Source organism: Rhodamnia argentea, chromosome 8 (assembly GCF_020921035.1).
Source record: "Rhodamnia argentea isolate NSW1041297 chromosome 8, ASM2092103v1, whole genome shotgun sequence".
Taxonomy (NCBI): Eukaryota; Viridiplantae; Streptophyta; class Magnoliopsida; order Myrtales; family Myrtaceae; genus Rhodamnia; species Rhodamnia argentea.
The window spans coordinates 7,361,338-7,368,780 of record NC_063157.1 but is presented as its reverse complement, the minus strand read 5'-3'; positions in this window follow the sequence as shown (position 1 = coordinate 7,368,780).

The window sequence follows — 7,443 nt, the reverse complement described above, 5'->3', positions numbered from 1 at the left end:
GCAATCTTTTTTCTTCTTTTTATCACAGTTTGGTCATTAAATTTTTAGGACTTCTAAATTCGTGCAGCTTCATGGTCTGTTGAAATGTCCTTTCTAGATGGCACGAGCCCAGTGTGGCTTCGAATGTCCTTACACAGATCAATACCTATACCCATGTGAAATATGCACTCGTCACGTACATATCATGCTCATGTACATTCTTTCTTTATGCAGGCTCTTGGAGACATGTTTTCTCGTTCTTCTCCATCTCACAACCTCTATAATCACCACCATCCCCGAATCCAAAGTCTTCTTTCGCCTTAATCAACCTAGACTCGATCGACTGGCTTAAATTGCCCTTACTCACCATTATTGCATGCGCTATTCTTAGTGACACGAAGCTTTAATCTTGATGAGGTATGGAGAATATTCGAATCACTTTTATCTCCCATTGTCACCCCCGAGAAGCTCGAATTGCCTCCTTTGGCTGTGTGACCATATGGGGTACTTCCTGAAAGAGAATTGCGTTACTGTGGATGCCGAGGTTCGATTACTGCTTGATGATGTGCTGTTGGTCAGCGAAGGTTACGAGCGATGTAAAAAAAGAAAAAAGCGGCTCTTTATTTTTTTAAGCAGTCTGCCTTAAGTAGTAAACGAATCTCGGCATGCACAGTTTCCCCCTTTGTGACGCAATTCTCTTTTAGGAAGTACCCCAAACGGTCACACAGCTCAAGGACGCAATTTGAGCTTCTCGGGTGTGATAATGGGAGATAAAAGTGGTCCGCATATTCTCCATACTTCATCAATATTAAAGTTTCGTGTCCATAAGAATAACGCATGCAATTATATACTTTGGTTTTGGGGATGGTGAATAAGGGTTGCTATTTGATCGAGTCTAGGTTGATTGCAACAAAATTGGATTGTAGGCTGAGTGACATTGGTGATGATAGGGTTTCCGGTGTGCGTGATGTCATGATCTCAAATTAGTCTTCCCCGACCCGACCCTTGAAGACTGTGATCAACGCCTTGCAGTTTTGTTGTTTCAACATTGCTTATTAGTTATTACTGGACTATTAGTCACGCATGGCTTATTATTGGACCATTATATATGGCTTGATATGTCACGACTCCCCTTGTATGAGCTTTATTTGATTCGACGGGTCACTTGAAATATTTTGCATCTTTTTCACCTATCTTTTTTGTTAATGATTTTAATCCTTTTTGAGCTGATGAAGGGTTTCTGGTCTCTCAATTCCTCTTTGGCACTGAACCGATAGATAATCAAACATGAGAGTTCTTATAAGATGAAGGATCCCTCTTTATCCCATGGAAAGACCTCGTTTCTCCAACAAAAAAAAAGCTAAGTTTTTTTTTTGGTCAAAACTAATATTTCATTTCATTTACCTCCTCGGGATACAGGTGAGAAACATTGCGGTTCAACTGTATTGAAGATATCACCGCCTACTCTAGAATCTTCAATAGCGTGACTCTTCGTGGTTGTCGATAGACTTTTCAATTTCCGATGGACGTCTATCCGACGTGCGTGTTTAGTGTCATTATTGTTTTGTAGTTTTTTAAGAGTCATTATTTGTCGTGTGTCCGAGAGTCTTTTAGTATTCCAATGTGTAATCATTGCTATGTATCTAGACGGGTCTTTTCATGTACCTAGGGTATGTCGGGAGTCATGTTTTTAAGCCTATATAAAGGCGAGTCTTGTAATCGTTTTACGTAAGGTGAAAGTAAGGTGATTATAGTAAATTATAGAGTCCATCCATCTCCTCTCTTGAAAATTTCTCTTGTGAAGAGAATCTTTTACCTTCGATAGTCTTCGATCATCTTGAGGATCGAGACATACTTCGCGATTCCGAGTTTCAACATTTGGTATCAGAGCACGGTTATCGGGGACCGTGAATCAAGTCTTCCGGAGCGTGGTTCGTGAAGACGGTGGTCAGCGACCATTGTTCGTGTGCAAGGGGTTGAGGACCAAAGTACATCGAAGTTATGCCGGAGCACGGTCGGGGACCGTGATCAATTGATCGAGACCAAGCCGGGCATTTTTCACCAATCGGATGGCAAACGTATCAAGTTCGACGAATGGTATTGAGAAGCTCAACAATTCCAATTATAATAATTGAAGTACTCGCATGCAGTTTTATTTGCAAGGTCAAGATTTGTGGGATATTGTTGGCGGTAACAACATCACGACACCCACAAACGATGGTGAGCTAAGGAGATGGAACATCAAAGCGGGTAAGGCTCTTTACGCTCTTGCTGTGGTTGTTAAAGATGACCTGTTGCAGCATATAAAGAGTGCGCAGACTCCCAAGGAGGCATGGGATAACTTAGCAGCGTTGTTCGCGAGGTCGAATGATGCCAAGTAGCAAAGGTTGGAGATCGAGCCGTTGTCAATGTCACAGCAAAATATGACGGTGAGTCAGTATTTCTCCAAAGTTAAGTCTATTTGTGTCGAAATTTCGAAGCTAGATCCAAATAATGCCATCTCCGAAACGAGAATGAGAAGGATTATTATTCACGGGTTAAAGCCGAAGTATAATGGTATTGTTACGGCTACTCGTGGATGGGCAACTCAACCGACGCCGACCGAACCGGAGAATATTTTGGCCAACCAAGAAACTTTAGATAATCAAATGTCTAAGGTTTCGATTAACAGAGATGAGAGTGCCCTCTTCGGTGATAAAAGAGGGTTCAAGGGCCAGAGGAGAATCGGTATTGACAATAGAGATGACAACCCGGGAAAAAGTCATATCGAAAGGCAAAAGCAGCCAGCTTGTGAAGAATGGAAAAAGTGTCCGGGAGAGACGAGCCTTCGATCGGGGCGAGCTTGGTGGAATCACTATGGCAATGACAAAAGACGTAGTGAACGATGTTACGTTTGTGGTAAATAAGGTCATTTCACTAGAGATTGTCGAGCAAAGAGAGTTGAAGAAAATGTTGCAGCATCATCGAAGAGGAGTGATTTCAATGACAATGTGGAATGGGATTTTCATGCATCTGTCGCAACGGAGGTGCAAGACGAGCTCGCTGCCTCGTCCATTGCCGAGTTGAACCATTCGATGGATTTAATCACTTTAAGTGATAAGTCAATTAATTATGATGTTGATTGGATTGTTGATTCAAGGTGTTTGAATCACATGACCGGAGATCAAGGCAAGCTATCGAATGCGCTTGATTATACCGGTGGACGTGTAGTTATTACTGCAGATGGCTCGAGGTTGCCAATTTCTCATATTGGTGAGACGGTGATAACTCATCGATTCAATTCACGGTAGGTTGAATTCAAAAATGTGTATTACGTGCCGGGGATGAAGAAAAATTTATTGTTTGTGTCCTAACTCACGGACTCGGGTAATTATGTTATATTCGGTCCACGAGATGTTAAGGTGTACCGAAGTGTGAAGCCCACTAGTCGACCAATCATGGAGGGACGTCGACCGGAGTCCGTTTACGTGATGTCTGCTCAAACGACATGCGTAAACAAAACTCGGAGGAATGATACACCTGATTTGTGGCATGCGCGGCTTGGACATGTAAGTTATCACAAGTTGAAAGTGATGATGCGGATGAATATGCTGAAGGGCCTCCCTCAATTGGAAGTTCAAGAAGATGTGGTTTGTGCCGGATGCTAGTATGGAAAGGCACATCGGCTTCCTTACGAGGAATCATCATTCAAAGCTCGTACACCTCTTGAGCTCATTCACTTGGACGTGTTTGGTCCAAGAAAGCAATCGTCTATTGGTGTATCAAAGTATATGATCATATTTATCGATGACTTCTCCAGGTATGTTTGGGTTGATTTTATGAAAGATAAATTTGAGGCATTTATCAAATTTAAGGAGTTTAAGGAGAAGGTAGAAAGTGAAGTGGGCAAGAAGATTCTTTACCTTCGTACTAATAATGGGGGGGGAAATATACTTCTAATGAATTCACGAAGTATTTGCGAGAGTGCAAGATACGTCGACGGTTTACTTGTCCGTATACGCCACAGCAAAATGGAGTTGCTGAAAGGAAGAATCGACACCTAGCAGAGACATGCGGGAGCATGCTATATGCGAAGAATGTTCCACCTAAATTTTGAGCCGAGTGTATGAAAACAATGGCTCATGTGATTAACGGATTACCACAAGTAAGGCTTGGTTCTATGTCACCATACGAGAGGTTATGGAATTGCAAGCCTGTGGTATGTCATTTCAGAGTTTTTGGATGTGTATGTTATGCATTTGTGCCAGAACACCTTCGCAGCAAATTCGATAAGAAGGCGGTTCGATGTATTTTCGTGGGCTATGATAATCTACGAAAAGGGTGGAAGTGCTGTGATCCTACAACAGGGAGGTGCTATATTTCGAGGAATGTGGTGTTCGATGAATTGTCGTCATGGTGGTCACCTCAAGGCGTCGAATTACCATATTCACAGCACATCGAAGAAGAGTTTCAAGAAAGGCTGAAAGAATTCGATGAGGATCAGCCTATCGAAAAAGATGTCGAAAAGGATGTCGAAGCACAGTCACAAGGTTCGACAAGTTCATTTGGTGAGCATCGAATAATAACAGAAGAATTTCGACCAAGTCGGGTAGAGGAACTTGAAGAAAAGGAGCCTCGACTTCGGAGATCATGGAGGCAAAGGAGGCCAAACCCCAAGTATGCCAATGCGGTGTTGATTGAAGATGTTGGCGCGGTGGAGCCGTCGATATATGAGGAAGCATCAAAGGATGCAGAGTGGAGAAAGGCCATGGAGGAAGAGATCCTCGCACTAAAGAAGAATGAGACGTGAGACTTGGTACCGAAACCTAAAGAGGTACGCCATATATCTTGCAAATGGGTTTATAAATTGAAAACTCGACCGGATGGGTCGATAGAGAGGTATAAAGCACATCTAGTCACTCGAGGTTTCTCGCAAAAGTATGGCGTCGATTATGAAGAAACCTTTAGCCCAGTGGCCAAAGTTACTACTGTTCGAGTTACGTTAGCACTTGCGGCAAGCAAGTCGTGGAATCTATGGCAGATGGATGTGAAGAATGCTTTTCTTCATGGAGAGCTTGATCGAGAAATATACACGGAGTAGCCGGATGGTTTCAAGAGCAAAAATCATCCAGAATATGTCCGCAAGCTAAAGCAAGCATTGTATGGCTTGAAGCAAGCCCCGAGAGCATGGTATGGGAAGATCGCGGAATTCTTAGTGAAAAGCGGTTATTCCGTAGCTCCAGCGGACTCAAGCTTGTTCGTGAAGGCAGAAGATGGAAAGATAGCAGCTGTGTTGGTTTAAGTGAATGATCTCATCATTACTGGAGATGATGAAGATGAGATATGTCGAATTAGAGCCAATCTCTCTGTCCATTTTCAGATGAAGGAGCTTGGAGAGCTAAAACATTTTCCGGGACTTGAGATTGATCGGACAAAGGAATGATTATTCCTATATGAACAGTAGTATGCACGAGATCTCTTGGAGAAGTTCGGGATGCTCGATTGCAAGCCTATATCTACTCCGTTGGATGGGAATGCAAAGCTGTGTGTTGATGAAGGTCGAGAGTTAGAAGATTCGACCATGTACAGGCAACTGGTAGGTAGTCTAATTTACCTTACCATAACTCGACCTATATCGCTTTTGCGGTGGGAGTAGTAGGTCAATTTATGGAGAAGCCACGGAAGCGTCACTTAGATGCAGCCAAGCGTATCCCGAGGTATGTAAAAAAGACGTTTGATTTTGGCCTTTTGTACAAGAAAGTCTCATCGGGTGAGTTGGTCGGTTATTGCGATGCCGACTTTGTTGGAAATCAATACACAAGGCGCTCAACTACTGGATGCTCATTTAATCTTAGATCAGCAGTAGTATCCTGGTACAGTAAAAGACAGCCGATTGTGTCTCTGTCGACGACAGAAGCTGAATACGGAGCAGCGGCAATGGCGACTCAGGAGAGTTCGTAGCTAGTACAGTTATTGAAGGATCTCCATCAATAGATAGATTATTCGACAACATTATTTTGTGATAATCTATCTGCTATAAGCTTGGAAGAAAATCCAATTTTTCATGCTAGAACAAAGCATGTGGAAGTACACTATCATTTTCTCCGAGAGAAGGTCTTGCAGGGCGAGATCAAAATGGAATACACCAAGACAGGTGAGCAAGTTGCCGATATCTTCACCAAAGGTCTTGGAGCAACAAAGTTCGATGAGTTTAGAACTCAGCTTGGTATGGTCGCGAGATCTGTCCTAAGAGAAAGTAGTCAGTGAGGGGGAGTATTGAAGATATCGCCGTCTACTCTAGAATCTTCAATAGCGTGACTCTTCGTGGTTGTCGATAGACTTTTCGATTTCCGATGGACGTATATCCGATGCGTGTGTTTAGTGTCATTATTGTTTTGTAGTTTTTTAAGAGTCATTATTTGTCGTGTGTCTCGAGAGTCTTTTAGTATTCCGATGTGTAATCATTGCTATGTATCTAGACGGGTCTTTTCATGTACCTAGGGTATGTCGGGAGTCATGTTTTTAAGTCTATATAAAGGCGAGTCTTGTAATCGTTTTACGTAAGGTGAAAGTAAGGTAATTATAGTAAATCATAGAGTCCATCCATCTCCTCCCTTGAAAATTTATCTTGTGAAGAGAATCTTTCACCTTCGATAGTCTTCGATCAACTTGAGAATCGAGACGTGCTTCGTGACTACGAGTTTCAACAAACTGCAAATCAATTCAAAATACATTACTAACAATTTCAGAACAAAACAAGTTTCGGATAACAAGAGAAATCTGAGTTACGTGCTCAAAGAGTAGATCCATGACATCTTCATACCATAATCAACTCCTAATTCAACGGCCACAAACAGACATATGTGAGTAAGACTATATATGAGATAGACAGAGCCTTTTCTATGAGACTCTAAAATGTTCAAAGTATAATATGGGAAATGTACACATGGGTACTCTAGAGTATTCCTAATTGCAATATAAGATCTATCCACGTGTCGTATAGAGATTTCCTATTAATCTCCACCGTTATATCGTATTGTAGATCTACTGTTGTAATTAGAAGGGTTCTAGCATAAATGTGGCTCCTCTCACTCTCATTTACATCCTCTAAAATTCATCTGAGCAATGCAAGTATTCGCAAGTAATGGACTGCTAGAATAGCCGGCCTGTGACATTAGGATTAGCATAATTGATATTAGGATCAACTTAGTTGGAGTTGAACGAATCACTAGAATAGCAGCTCCTGACATGAGGATCAGCTTACTTGACACTAAGATCAACTTAGTTGGAGTTGAGTGAAATTAAAGAAAGAGAAGTTCACATGACTAGCATTCTAAAGTAATTTGTACAATTACACGACTAAAGTTTCCTCTATAATTCATCTGTATGATTCTCGAATCCTTGTAATTTGCCAATCAATAATCCTCACTTGTTTTTTATCCCTCGTCGGAAACGTTTCCAAGGAAATGACTTGTGCTATGGGAT